The sequence below is a fragment of the Argiope bruennichi genome, chromosome 10, assembly GCF_947563725.1.
Source record: "Argiope bruennichi chromosome 10, qqArgBrue1.1, whole genome shotgun sequence".
Lineage (NCBI taxonomy): Eukaryota > Metazoa > Arthropoda > Arachnida > Araneae > Araneidae > Argiope > Argiope bruennichi.
In genome coordinates this window covers 116,043,327-116,057,416 of record NC_079160.1, presented here as the reverse complement: position 1 = coordinate 116,057,416, position 14,090 = coordinate 116,043,327, and the positions used below count along the sequence as shown (strand labels likewise).

The window sequence follows — 14,090 nt, the reverse complement described above, 5'->3', positions numbered from 1 at the left end:
CGAGAGGTATCAAAACACAGAAGAAGAAAAAATCCACATTCAAAAAGACACCAGTGAAGATTGAACTCACAACCACTAGTCTACAAGGACAGCTTTCTAACTATTGATCTATGATGATTCTGTGTTTTGATTCGTCCTTGAATTGAAAACTTTCTGTATACGTAAGGTATCGAAACCTAGTGCAAGAATAAATAATCACTTTCATCAAGCCACCAGTGAGGATTGAACTCACAACCAATGGTCTACAAGGACAGCTTTCTAACCACTGTGCTATGATGGATTAGTTTTTTGACTCGCCCTTGAAGTGAAAACTTTCTTTATACGTTAGGTATCGAAACACAAGGCAAGAAAGAAAATCACTTTCATCAAGCCACCAGTGAGGATTTAAATCACAACCCCTGGTTTGCACGACCAGTACTCTAACCACTGAGCTATGCTGGCTCTGTGTTTTGTCTCGCTCTTGAAGTGAAAACTTTCTTTATACGTTAGGCATCGAAACACAAGGCAAAGAAAAAAAATCACTTTCATCAAGCCACCAGTGAGGATTGAACCCACGACCCCTGGTTTACAACACCAGTGCTCTAACCACTGAGCTATGATGTCTCTGTGTTTTGAATCGCTCTGAAGTGAAAACTCTCTTTCTACGATAGGTATCGAAACATAGGGCAAGAAAAAAAACTGTCATCAAACCACCAGTGAGAATTGAACTCACCACCCCTGGTTTACAAGAGCAGTGCTCTAACTACTCAGCTATGATGGCTCTGTGTTTTGGCTCGCACTTGAAGTGAAAACTTTCTTTATACGTAAGTTATCGAAACACACAACAAAATAAAAAATCACTTTCATCAAGACACCAGTGAGGATTGAACTCAAAACCAAATGTTTACATGATGAGCGCTCTAACCACTGAGCTATAACGTCTCTGTGTTTTCAAACGCCTTGAAGTGAAAACTTTCTTTTTACGATAGGTATCTAAATACAGGGCAAGCAAAAAAAACTGTCATCTAAACAACAGTGAGAATTGAACTCACGACCCCTGGTTTACAAGACCAGTGCTCTAACCTCTGAGCTATGATGTCTCCGTGTTTTGACAAGCCCTTGAAATGAAAACTTTCTTTATACGTTAGGTATCGAAACATAAGGACAGAATAAAAATTCACTTTCATCAAGCCACCAGGGAAGATTGAACTCATAACCAATGGTCTACAAGGACAGCTTTCTAAACACTCAGCTATGATGGATTTGTGTTTTCACTCGCCCTTGAAGTGAAAACTTTCTTTATACGTTAGGTATCGAAACACAAGGCAAGAAAAAAAAATGATTTTCACAAAGCCACCAATAAAGATTGAACTCACAACCAAGAGTTTACAAGACCTGCGCTCTAACCACTGAGTTAAGAAGGCTCTGTGTTTTGACTCGCACTTGAAGTGAAAACTTTCTTTTTACGTTAGGTATCGAAACACACAACAAAATAAAAAATCACTTTCATCAAGACACCAGTGAGGATTGAACTCAAAACCAAATTTTTACAAGATCAGCGCTCTAACCACTGAGCTATAACGTCTCTGTGTTTTCAAACGCCTTGAAGTGAAAACTTTCTTTCTACGATAGGTATATAAATACAGGGCAAGAAAAAAATTCTGTCATCAAAGCAACAGTGAGAACTGAACTCACGCCCCTTGCTTTACAAGACCAGTGCTCTAACCTCTGAGCTATGATGGCTCCGTGTTTTGACTGGCCCTTGAAATGAAAACTTTCTTTATACGTTAGGTATCGAAACATAGGGACAGAATAAAAAATCACTTTCTTCAAGCCACAAGTGAGGATTGAACTCACAACCAATGGTCTACAAGGACAGCTTTCTAACCACTGTGCTATGATGGATTAGTTTTGCAACTCGCCCTTGAAGTGAAAACTGTCTTTATACGTTAGGTATCGAAACACAAGGCAAGAAAAAAATCACTTTCATCACTCCTCCAGTGAGGATTGAACTCACGACTCCTTGTTTACAAGAGCAGTGCACTAACCATTGAGCTATGATGGCTCTGTGTTTTGACTCGCACTTGAAGTGAAAACTTTCTTTATACGTCAAGTATCGAAACACAAGGCAAGAAAAAAATCACGTTCAACAAGCCACCAGTGAGGATTGAACTCACGACCCCTGGTTTACAAGCCCAGCGCTCTAACCACGGAGCTATGATGGGTCTGTGCTTTGAATCGGCCTTAAATTAAAAACTTTCTTTATACGTAAGGTATCGAAACACAGGGGAAGAAAAAAAAAATCACTTACATCAACCCACCAGCAATGATTGAACTCACGAACCCTGGTTTACAAGACCTGTGCTCTAACCACTGAGCTACGTTGGCTCTGTGTTTTGATTCGCACTTGAAATGAAAACTTTCTTTATACTTCAAGTATCGAAACACAAGGCAAGAAAAAAATCACTTCCAACAAACCACCAGTGAGGATTGAACTCACGACCCCTGGTTTACAAGCCCAGCGCTCTAACCACGGAGCTATGATGGGTCTGTGTTTTGAATCGGCCTTAAATTAAAAACTTTCTTTATACGTAAGGTATCGAAACACAGGGGAAGAATAAAAAATCACTTACATCAAGGCACCAGTAATGATTGAACTCACGAACCCTGGTTTACAAGACCTGTGCTCTAACCACTGAGCTATGATGGCTCTGTGTTTTGATTCGCACTTGAAGTGAAAACTTTCTTTATACGTAAGTTATCGAAACATAGGGCAAGAATAAAAAAACACTTTCATCAAGCCACCAGTGAGGATTGAACTCACGACCACTGGTTTACAAGAGTACTGCTTTAACCACTGAGCAATGATGGCTCTGTGTTTTGGCTCGCACTTGAAGTGAAAACTTTCTTTATACGTAAGTTATCGAAACACACTACAAAATAAAAAATCACTTTCATCAAGACACCAGTGAGGATTGAACTCAAAACCAAAGGTTTACAAGATGAGCGCTCTAACCACTGAGCTATAACGTCTCTGTGTTTACAAACGCCTTGAAGTGAAAACTTTCTTTTTACGATAGGTATCTAAATACAGAGCAAGCAAAAAAAACTGTCATCAAAACAACAGTGAGAATTGAACTCACGACCCCTGGTTTACAAGACCAGTGCTCTAACCTCTGAGCTATGATGGCTCCGTGTTTTGACAAGCCCTTGAAATGAAAACTTTCTTTATACGTTAGGTATCGAAACATAAGGACAGAATAAAAATTCACTTTCATCAAGCCACCAGGGAAGATTGAACTCATAACCAATGGTCTACAAGGACAGCTTTCTAAACACTCAGCTATGATGGATTTGTGTTTTCACTCGCCCTTGAAGTGAAAACTTTCTTTATACGTTAGGTATCGAAACACAAGGCAAGAAAAAAAAAATGATTTTCACAAAGCCACCAATAAAGATTAAACTCACAACCAAGCGTTTACAAGACCTGCGCTCTAACCACTGAGCTAAGAAGGCTCTGTGTTTTGACTCGCACTTGAAGAGAAAACTTTCATTATAAGTCAGGTATCGAAACTTAGGACAAGAATAAAAAATCACTTTCATCAAGCCACCAGTGCGGATTGAACTCACGATCCCTCGTTTGCAAGAGCAGTTCTCTAACCACTGAGCTATGATGCTTCTGTGCTTTGAATTGCCCATGAAATAAAAACTTTCTTTATACGATAGGAATCAAAACACGTAACGAGAAAAAAAACACATTCAAAAAGCCACCAGTAAGAATTGAACTCACGACCCCTGCTTCACGAGACCAGTGCTCTAACCTCTGAGCTATGATGGCTCTGTGTTTTGACTCGCCTTTGAAATGAAAACTTTGTTTTTACGTTAGGTATCGAAACATGGGCAAGAATAAAAAATCACTTTCTTCAAGCCACAAGTGAGGACTGAACTCACAACCAATAGTCTACAAGGACAGCTTTCTAACCACTGTGCTATGATGGATTAGTTTTGCGATTCGCCCTTGAAGTGAAAACTGTCTTTATACGTTAGGTATCGAAACACAAGGCAAAAAAAAGTCACTTTCATCACTCCACCAGTGAGGATTGAACTCACGTACCCTTGTTTACAAGAGCAGTGCACTAACCACTGAGCTATGATGGCTCTGTTTTTTGTATCGCCCTTGAAGTGAAAACTTTCTTTATACGAAAGGTATCCAAACACAGAACAGAAAAAGCAAATATCTGTTTCATCAAGCCGCTAGCGAGGATTGAACTCACAACCAATGGTCTACAAGACCAGGTCTCTAACTACTGAGCTTTGATGGCTCTGTGTTTTCACTCGCCCTTTAAGTGAAAAGTTTCTTTATACGTTAGGTATCGAAACACAAGGAAAAAAAAAAATGATTTTCACAAAGCCACCAATAAAGATTGAACTCACAACCAAGAGTTTACAAGACCTGCGCTCTAACCACTGAGCTAAGAAGGGTCTGTGTTTTGACTCGCACTTGAAGAGAAAACTTTCATTATAAGTCAGGTATCGAAACTTAGGACAAGAATAAAAAATCACTTTCATCAAGCCACCAGTGCGGATTGAACTCACGATCCCTCGTTTGCAAGAGCAGTTCTCTAACCACTGAGCTATGATGCTTCTGTGCTTTGAATTGCCCATGAAATAAAAACTTTCTTTATACGAGAGGAATCAAAACACATAACGAGAAAAAAAACACGTTCAAAAAGCCACCAGTAAGGATTGAACTCAAAACCAACGGTTTACAAGATCAGCGCTCTAACCACTGAGCTATAACGGCTCTGTGTTTTCAAACGCCTTGAAGTGAAAACTCTCTTTATACGTTAGGTATCGAAACATAGGGCAAAAAAAAAAAAAAAAAAAAAAAAAAATGAATTTCACAAAGCCACCAGTAAGGATTGAACTCCCTACCCCTCGTTTACAAGACCAGTGTTCTAACCTCTCAGCTATAATGGCTAAAAACTTTCTTTCTACGATAGGTATCTAAATACAGGGCAAGAAAAAAAACTGTCATCAAAACACCAGTGAGAATGGGGACAATTCATGTGACGTAAAAGTCACATGTCATGAGCTATCCGCGCATGGCATTTAAATTTCATCCGCACCGCTTTCGTCGATTAGTCTGCCATTAACGTTCTCCGCCAAGTATGAAGCGGATTTTTTTGTTTACATTTGAAGTTATAATGTTTGAGACATTTTCTTACTTCTTATTATGGGCTAAAAAAGGAAATACTTTTGTGCTGATGGATGCTTTAATGCGAAACACAATAGTGACTGTCATGATAAAATGTTTTCTTATTTTCCTTTCAACAATTCTGACTAGGGTTGGTACCTTTGGTATAGATTTTTTCAAGCCTTCGAAGTCGGTGATATGCTCCGATCATTTTGAAGAATTCATTCAGTGTGTGTCCATTTATTAAATTGTAAATGGAATTCCAGTAATCGAAAATGTTCCAGTAAATTTTTAGAAAAATTCTTCGAAAAAAAGAATTTGGTAAGCGATTTGCCAACAAAAACAATCAAACAAAATCGTGAGAGCATTTCTAATTTACTTTATTCTCATTTGATGAAATTACTGAAAATTTTGAATATGCTTAGAAGGTTTTAAATTGTTTACATGAATATTACATTGCATTTTCTAAAAAATCTTATCTAAATTTAATTAATGTAAGTAAACAAACTCCTGCTGCAAAAATAACAACTGCTGTAATGCTTAGATGGAAATGAATAAATTTCTTAAAGATTTATTTAATAAGTGAAATCTTTACTAACTACTGAAAATTGAATTTTCTTATTGACTGTTATAATAAATATATAATTGGTGTATTTTATTAAAAGTGCTCTTAATTTGATAAATATATAAGAAATATATATATAAGAAATATGTATATATATTTCAGTTTTGAAAATACATGTCATTTAATTAAGTATATAAATTAGTTAAGTTTAAAAACCATTAATTAACGTCAAATAATTTTTGCATTTGATTTTTAGTTTTTGGCATTATAATAAAATGCATTATGAGGTTTTACATTTTTTTATGAACCTTAAAGTTTTCTTTATCTTTTAGTAATTCATGTTATTCAGTTATTGCTGGGTAATCATGTCTAATAACAAAAGAGCAAAATGGATGGCTCCAGAAAGCATTATTACTAGTTTTCTAATTACATTTGCAGATTTGTGATGGATTCAAAGTGAATTTATATCAAACAACTTTTCTATTGTTAAAAATGAAATGTCAATAGTTTATTGTATTTAAACTGAAATTGACTGTTATCATAATATCATGTTATGCCATTGTGCACCTCAGTGATTTCTGTTTTAATAAATACAGGTCTTTTCATTGAAAATCAATTTCCATATCAGCATTTATTATATAATATTTATTCCCAACTTCATTGCTACATGCATGTTTCACTCTTTTTTTTTTCTCCTATTTTTTTAACATATCAATTTTGAATTATAAAATTCTGTAAAAGTATAAAAGTGTTTCTTCCAACTCATCTTTATATCCTATTTAACTTCTCTCTCTCTCTCTCTCTCTCTCTATATATATATATATATATATATATATTTATATATATCATGACCTTATTCTTGTTTATTAAATTTACTGTATTGTATGTTTTATTTTATGATATTCATTCAATATGATTTTTATCAATGTAACTTTAACATTTAAAAAGAATTTCATAAATATTTTGCTTTAAAAGTATATTGTTCAACATAATGTTTTTATTCGTGATAAAAAAAACTGTTGTTTAGTATTTGGCATGTTTCTGTTGAATAAAATTGATTTCATCATTTACATTGACATTCTTGTCATACTGTGTTTATATTTTTTCTAAATGTCTAGAAAAATAAATGTTGATAAATAGTTTTTTAGTTTTTTGAATTAGTGAGTATATTGAAACATCCATTTGATCATATTTTTTCAAATAATTATCATATATATATATATATATATATATATATATATATATATATATATATATATATTTGTAATGTGTAAATAAAAAATATGAAAGTGTAATTTTGTTTGTTTTCCTTTAATGATCTCTACAAATTAAAATGAAATAACTGATTCATAAGTTGCATAGATTTAAAAAAAAGGTATCTGTACCTTTTATATTTCATAATTTGAAATTGTAAACATAATTTATTCAATATGTACTAATTTGAATTTCATGTTCTTTCCTCTGAGCAAAATGAAAACATCAAAGTCTCAATATTAATAAAAATCATTACATAAGAAAAAAAAATGTAATGATTTTATTAGTAAGCTTTAAAATATTAATTTATGTAAAAGTAATAATTTATTTTTAAAAAGAATTATATTTATAAGATTCAACATTCAATAATATTTAAACAATATGTAAAAAAAAGAACATATGTAATTTTTCAAAAATACTGCCATAGTCATTTGTTAAAATGTATCCTTTAGATAAAAAAGGATTTGGGAAAGGAAAGAATAAAGCAGCACCAAACGAATTAAAAAGCGACGTTAATTAATTATGCAAAAACAATAATTCTATTGAAAATACTAATTAAAATTTTAATATAAGAAATACAATTATATGACTACGAAAATTTGGAGAAAATAATTCAAAATAATATCTTTAAAAAAAAATCAGAAGTTTTTAATAATTCATCGGCTAGCGTAACATATACTAAACAATGGTTTCACCACCGTTATCGGCAGACATCCCGAAATGCGCAGAACGGTTGAAAATTGAACAGTAACGATTTGCTTGGTACCTGACACGTGACCGTGAATTGACTCAAATTGAACTCACGACCCCTGGTTTACAAGACCAGTGCGCTAACCTCTGAGCTATGATGGCTCGGTGATTTGATTCGCCCTTGAATTGAAAACTTTCTTTATACGAAAGATATAGAAACATAGTGCAAGATTAAAAAATCACTTTCATCAAGCCATCAGTGAGGATTGAACTCACGACCACTGGTTTAAAAGAGTACTGCTCTAACCACTGAGCTATGATGGCTCTGTGTTTTAAACTGCCCTTGAAGTGAAAACTTTCTTTACACGAAAGCTATCCAAACACAGAACAAAAAATCAAATATGAGTTTCATCAAGCCGCCAGCGTCGATTGAACTCACACCCAATGATCTACAAGACCAGGGCTCTAACCACTGAGCTATGATGGCTCTGTGTTTTGACTCGCCCTTGAAGTGAAATTTTTCTTTATACGTAAGTTATCGAAACACAAGGCAAGAAAAAAAATGAATTTCAAAGCCACCAGTAAGGATTGAACTCCCTACCCCTCGTTTACAAGACCAGTGTTCTAACCTCTCAGCTATAATGGCTCTGTGTTTTGAATCGCCTTGAAGTGAAAACTCTCTTTATACGTTAGGTATCGAAACATAGGGCAAAAAAAAAAAAAAAAAACTGTCATCAAACCACTAGTCAAAATTGAACTCACTACCCCTGGTTTACAAGAGAAGTGCTCTAACGACAGAGCTATGATATCTCTTTGCTTTGACTCGCCCATGAAATAAAAACTTTCTTTATACGAGAGGTATCAAAACACAGAAGAAGAAAAAATCCACATTCAAAAAGACACCAGTGAAGATTGAACTCACAACCACTAGTCTACAAGGACAGCTTTCTAACTATTGATCTATGATGATTCTGTGTTTTGATTCGTCCTTGAATTGAAAACTTTCTGTATACGTAAGGTATCGAAACCTAGTGCAAGAATAAATAATCACTTTCATCAAGCCACCAGTGAGGATTGAACTCACAACCAATGGTCTACAAGGACAGCTTTCTAACCACTGTGCTATGATGGATTAGTTTTTTGACTCGCCCTTGAAGTGAAAACTTTCTTTATACGTTAGGTATCGAAACACAAGGCAAGAAAGAAAATCACTTTCATCAAGCCACCAGTGAGGATTTAAATCACAACCCCTGGTTTGCACGACCAGTACTCTAACCACTGAGCTATGCTGGCTCTGTGTTTTGTCTCGCTCTTGAAGTGAAAACTTTCTTTATACGTTAGGCATCGAAACACAAGGCAAAGAAAAAAAATCACTTTCATCAAGCCACCAGTGAGGATTGAACCCACGACCCCTGGTTTACAACACCAGTGCTCTAACCACTGAGCTATGATGTCTCTGTGTTTTGAATCGCTCTGAAGTGAAAACTCTCTTTCTACGATAGGTATCGAAACATAGGGCAAGAAAAAAAACTGTCATCAAACCACCAGTGAGAATTGAACTCACCACCCCTGGTTTACAAGAGCAGTGCTCTAACTACTCAGCTATGATGTCTCTGTGTTTTGAATCGCCCTTGAAGTGGAAACTTTCTTTATACGAAAGGTATCCAAACACAGAACAAGGGAAAAAAATCACTTTCATCAAACCGCCAATGAGGATTGAACTCACAACCAATGGTCTACAAGACCAGGGCTCTAACCACTCAGCTATGACGGCTCTGTGTTTTGACTCTCCCTAGAAGTGAAAACTTTCTTTATACTTAAGGTATCGAAACATAGAACAAGAAAAAGATATCATTTTAATCAAGCCACCAGTGAGGATTGAACTCACGACCCCTGGTTTACGAGACCACTGCTCTAACCACTGACCTATGATGGCCTTTTTACCGAATCTGCTCATAAAATGAAACCCTTTAGTTTTCATATTGCTTTGCAAATACAGAAAAAATATTCTCTAATTTTTATGACAGAAGGATTTCAAGCGTTTGGCGTAATTAAAGTGATTCTTATTCAGACAAGTAGACGTTAATTTCAGGCTGCTGTTTATATAATAAATTATTGATGAATAGTAAGATGAGGCAATGGATCCATTGGTAGAGTTTGGTAGAATTTGTTAATTCCTTTCTTTATATTTGGTATTGAAAATGCATTATGTACTCATTTTATCCTAACTTCGTCCCAAAATTTGCAACAAGGGATATGTGCGTTCCACTTTTTGTAATACAAAGGTGACTTTGCACCCTGAAATATCTGCCCAAGCTGCCTCTCACTGAATTTAATCCGATATTTTTCGTAATTGTTCTTTTTAATAATCGTGTTCATTTGTTTTCCGACAGACGGAGAGACAGACATCCTTCTAACGGATTTCATTTAAAATTCTACAAAAATCTAGAAATGTGGTTCAAAGTATACAGCGAACGAATTTTCATCCGTCAATTTCAAAACCTTTTTCAGTTTTAGTTCAGGAATACAGACAGAAATAATTTCAAAAGTTTATTTTTCGAACTCAGTGAGATCAGAAATTTAAAGATTGGCAAAACTTTTGAGTTAGAATTTTTTGGTCAATTTCAATACTTTTTGTTTTGTATATTTCGTATAGCAGCAAGTAGAGAAAAAACGAAGTTCCGTCCTTATAACTGTTTGCTTTATTGCAACGATAAAGTACGTATCATCTATCAAAGCCCGGATACCTCAGTCGGTAGAACGTTAGGCCTTTAACCTAACGGTCCAGGGTTAGAGTCCTTGTTCGGGCGGTTTAAATTTTGTCGCATTTGATACAGGTTTAACAACAACTAATTTCATCCTTTGAATTTCTAACTTATTTTCTCTCCTTAATAGATGTTACGTTTTATTTGAAACATTTATTGTTATTTTCATCCACAAAATAACACAGAAGTTGAGATTCGTTTCGTGTCCAGGAGATGTTAGTCTTTTAAAATTTTCGATTTAATCACAGAGTTTACTAAGAAGAAAATTTTGGAAAAAAAAGGCTTCATTTTTGTCTGTTCATCTAAAATTTTCTTCATTTTAATAGCGAATAAATGTGGTAGAGATAAAGAGAATGTGTTTGTATATATGAAAAGGAATAAAAAATTACAAAATTTAAATGTTATCATTTAAAATATATCCTGGCTTCTTAAGTAGCACTCATTGCTTACGAATTTATATCTTTTTTAAATTTTATGTTGTGATTTTTGAAATGTTAATAGTGCTTTTGGAAATCTTATTATTGGAAAACAAATTTTTAGAATATAAATGAAAATCGTTTATTATTTTCATTTGTTACGTTTTACTTGTAATAAATATACGAATAAATTCAGTATAAAGAAGTCGAGAAGTAATCTATATTAAAAAATTAGTTACTCGGTCTGTAAGTCAGTAATAAACAGTCTAAACGAAATAATTCTGAGAAATAATATATATATATATATATATATATATATATATATATATATATATATATATATATAATTTTATTACCATTCTTGACAAAAAAATTTCTTAAAGATTTAGTACAAGAATTTTTTTTTTTCTTTAATTCTACAAATTCATTTTTCTTTTAATAATCAAATTTCATTTCATTAAAAATTGTGAAAACGATATTAATTATATCAAGTTATCATAGTAACATTTCAAAAAAAAACTTATTTCAAACGAAATATACCTTATGGGTCTAATAGTATAGAGATTTAATTATTTTCATTAGATTTAAATACAAGGAAATGATTCCATAATCATGATTCAATAAACCCTAAATAAGTGCATATTTTATATAAATAATATAAGCACCTTCGTTAGCGTGTTAACAGGATTGAAGCATACGGATAAAAAAATCAATGAATAACTAAATATAATCATACAACATAGTTATTATAATCCTTAAGATGCCTAATATTTATAAAGACAGCTTTGTTTTCAAACTCTTCCAAAATATTAAGGAAATAAAATAAGAGAATAAAAATTCATTACAACATTGTCAAAAGACATAAAAAAATTAAACAAAATGTTCATTTCTTAGCTTTTAAAAAGTGAAGAGAAAAAAAACAAAGTTAAATATTGATAAAAAAATGAAAATGATTATTTTATTTTATTTACAACAATGGGAATTACATTTGGAAACTATACAAGAAAATATTTTTAAAAAATTGTCAACATTACAAAAAAAAAATAGTTTTAAAATTGGAACATTCAAAAATTTAATTCTGAAATTTTAAACGGTAATAATAAAACGTTATTACCGTTGGAAAAAGGAAAAAAAAAAGGAAAAGGAAACAAAGACAGTTTTTTTTTCTCAATAATCTTTTTATAGTTTCATTATTTGTCTAGTAAAATTGTCTTTTTTAATGGCGATTATATAAAAAATTAAATACTTCCTTTTCCCTCTCTCCTCTTTCTTTCCTTTTTATTTCTTTTGTATCACAATTAATATATAAAAGTGATTAATTTTTTTTTGTATTAAAAGAAAGGATTTTAACTCTATACCTTCAATTCATTTATCAACAACTATTTGCCACCCTTTTTTTTTAGAATCATTAAATAAGTTTTGCTACAGAAAACCATTAAGAAAAAAAAGAAAATGTCTTTATTTAATTCGATGATTATTTTTTTTTTTTATTTTTTCATTCGATTGCTATTTTCTTCCTACTGTCTGAACTATATACATTGAGCTGATAAAGATCGTCAGAAAAAGTGATTATGTTACGAAGAATTAAGCTTTTGATTAAGCGCCAGCTTATTTATGTACAAAAGATTAGTCAAATCAACTTTGATAAGTGCTGAAATGGCAAAGAGACGAAAACAAAACAATAACTAGCAGAGCGTGGTTTCGATCCACGGACCTCTGGGTTATGGTCCCAGCACGCTTCCACTGCGCCACTCTGCTTAAAGGCGATAATCGTTGCATCTGTTCTAGTTTTGTTCTTTGGTTCAAATATTTTATAGTCAGAACAATTTATACATATAAAATACTAGCGTTCGTAGTAAGGAAATTATTTCTTATTTTAATGTACTATTAAATAATTGCTACTTATTACAAATGTAAACAAATCATTCTACACATTTTAAACTGAATTGAACGTTTCAGCTGAACGTTTTTACAGTTGCCTTGAATTTTTCGCATTGAGCCAGTTAATTAACCCTTAACTGGGGACGTGCGGTCTGTGAGACCTCTCACGAGGGATTTTCGGTCACCCCTATTCTATTTTTAGCTCAATTGAATGGATTGACTCTGTAGCTTTCTGTTTTGTGAACTTCAATACACGTGCACTTTTTCATCCGATTTAAGCGGATGACTTTTAAAATAATTCAGTTATTTCTTCGAGCGCGGTCTCTAAGACCGCACCTTCCCGTTAGTGTCCCAGTGATAAACAGCAGCAGATGGTGTTAAATGCTATGCATTTCTTTAATTTTTTTATGCATCTTTATATATGCTATTATATCATAGGAAAGGACAGCATTGCTTAACCTTCCACAATTGCTTGATTCTAAGTTTAAACCTTAATTATGAACAAATAGAATCTCAAATTTTCATCAAAAGCTGGTCTTGTATTTTAACCAATACAAAATGAAAAATAAGGCAAATCTTCGTATCAAAAAAAAAAAAAAAACTAAGATAAAACATTAATAGCAACAATGATAAAATTGGAGTTTCACTTCAACAATGAAATATATTATAAATGGGAAATGTTTAAAAAATTTTAAGTTAATTAAGAATTAAAAATTCATACGGCAAAAAAATTGGTTTGATTGAAATTCATTTTTTTTTAATTCTACGATGTAAAACTCATTTTTGTGCTGCAATACTTTGGGAAGTTATCGCAGTTAAAGCCACACTCCGCTATATTTTTAGTTAAAACAATTGATGAATTAAACCAGATGACAAATTAAATTTAAAATGTTATGATTCTATTGCAGGCAAAAGATTTAAATATTTAGAATAAATTTCTGAAATCGATATATTAACCCAAGAGGATAAACCCTAGTGTTATATTGCTCAAATCAATAAAATAATAAAGTATAAATTAAAAATAAATTGTTCATTTAAAATTAATTTTTATTCCTGATTTTATTCTATTTTCTTTAAATAAATATCTACATTCCTACATCATTCACGATCAATATTTATATTAGGAAATTTAAAAATACGTCAGATTTTAAAATCATCTAAATTATGAAGCTTAGAAATTAATAAAAAATAAAGACTAATACAAAAAATAAATTTTATTTACAAGTTTTTATACAGACACAAAAATTCAGTTTCCAAACTATAAAACATCGAAAATAAAATAAATACAATATGAAACGATTATTCGATACAATAATTAAAATACTTAAAAAGGAAATTTTATT

At 32.4% G+C, this 14,090-nt stretch overlaps 6 non-coding genes across 6 annotated transcripts; all 6 read right to left on the bottom strand.

The window, feature by feature from the left end:
• Positions 1-530: 530 nt before the first annotated feature.
• Positions 531-603, bottom strand: Trnat-ugu (transfer RNA threonine (anticodon UGU)). The gene has a single exon. It is a non-coding gene; the product is annotated as a tRNA-Thr (tRNA).
• A 403-nt stretch (positions 604-1,006) lies between these two features.
• Trnat-ugu (transfer RNA threonine (anticodon UGU)) lies at positions 1,007-1,079 on the bottom strand. Its single transcript has one exon. It is a non-coding gene; the product is annotated as a tRNA-Thr (tRNA).
• A 2,010-nt stretch (positions 1,080-3,089) lies between these two features.
• On the bottom strand, positions 3,090-3,170 carry Trnat-ugu (transfer RNA threonine (anticodon UGU)). The gene has a single exon. It is a non-coding gene; the product is annotated as a tRNA-Thr (tRNA).
• Positions 3,171-3,744: 574 nt separating this feature from the next.
• On the bottom strand, positions 3,745-3,817 carry Trnat-cgu (transfer RNA threonine (anticodon CGU)). Its single transcript has one exon. It is a non-coding gene; the product is annotated as a tRNA-Thr (tRNA).
• Positions 3,818-9,067: 5,250 nt separating this feature from the next.
• Trnat-ugu (transfer RNA threonine (anticodon UGU)) lies at positions 9,068-9,140 on the bottom strand. Its single transcript has one exon. It is a non-coding gene; the product is annotated as a tRNA-Thr (tRNA).
• A 408-nt stretch (positions 9,141-9,548) lies between these two features.
• On the bottom strand, positions 9,549-9,621 carry Trnat-cgu (transfer RNA threonine (anticodon CGU)). The gene has a single exon. It is a non-coding gene; the product is annotated as a tRNA-Thr (tRNA).
• Positions 9,622-14,090: the final 4,469 nt, after the last annotated feature.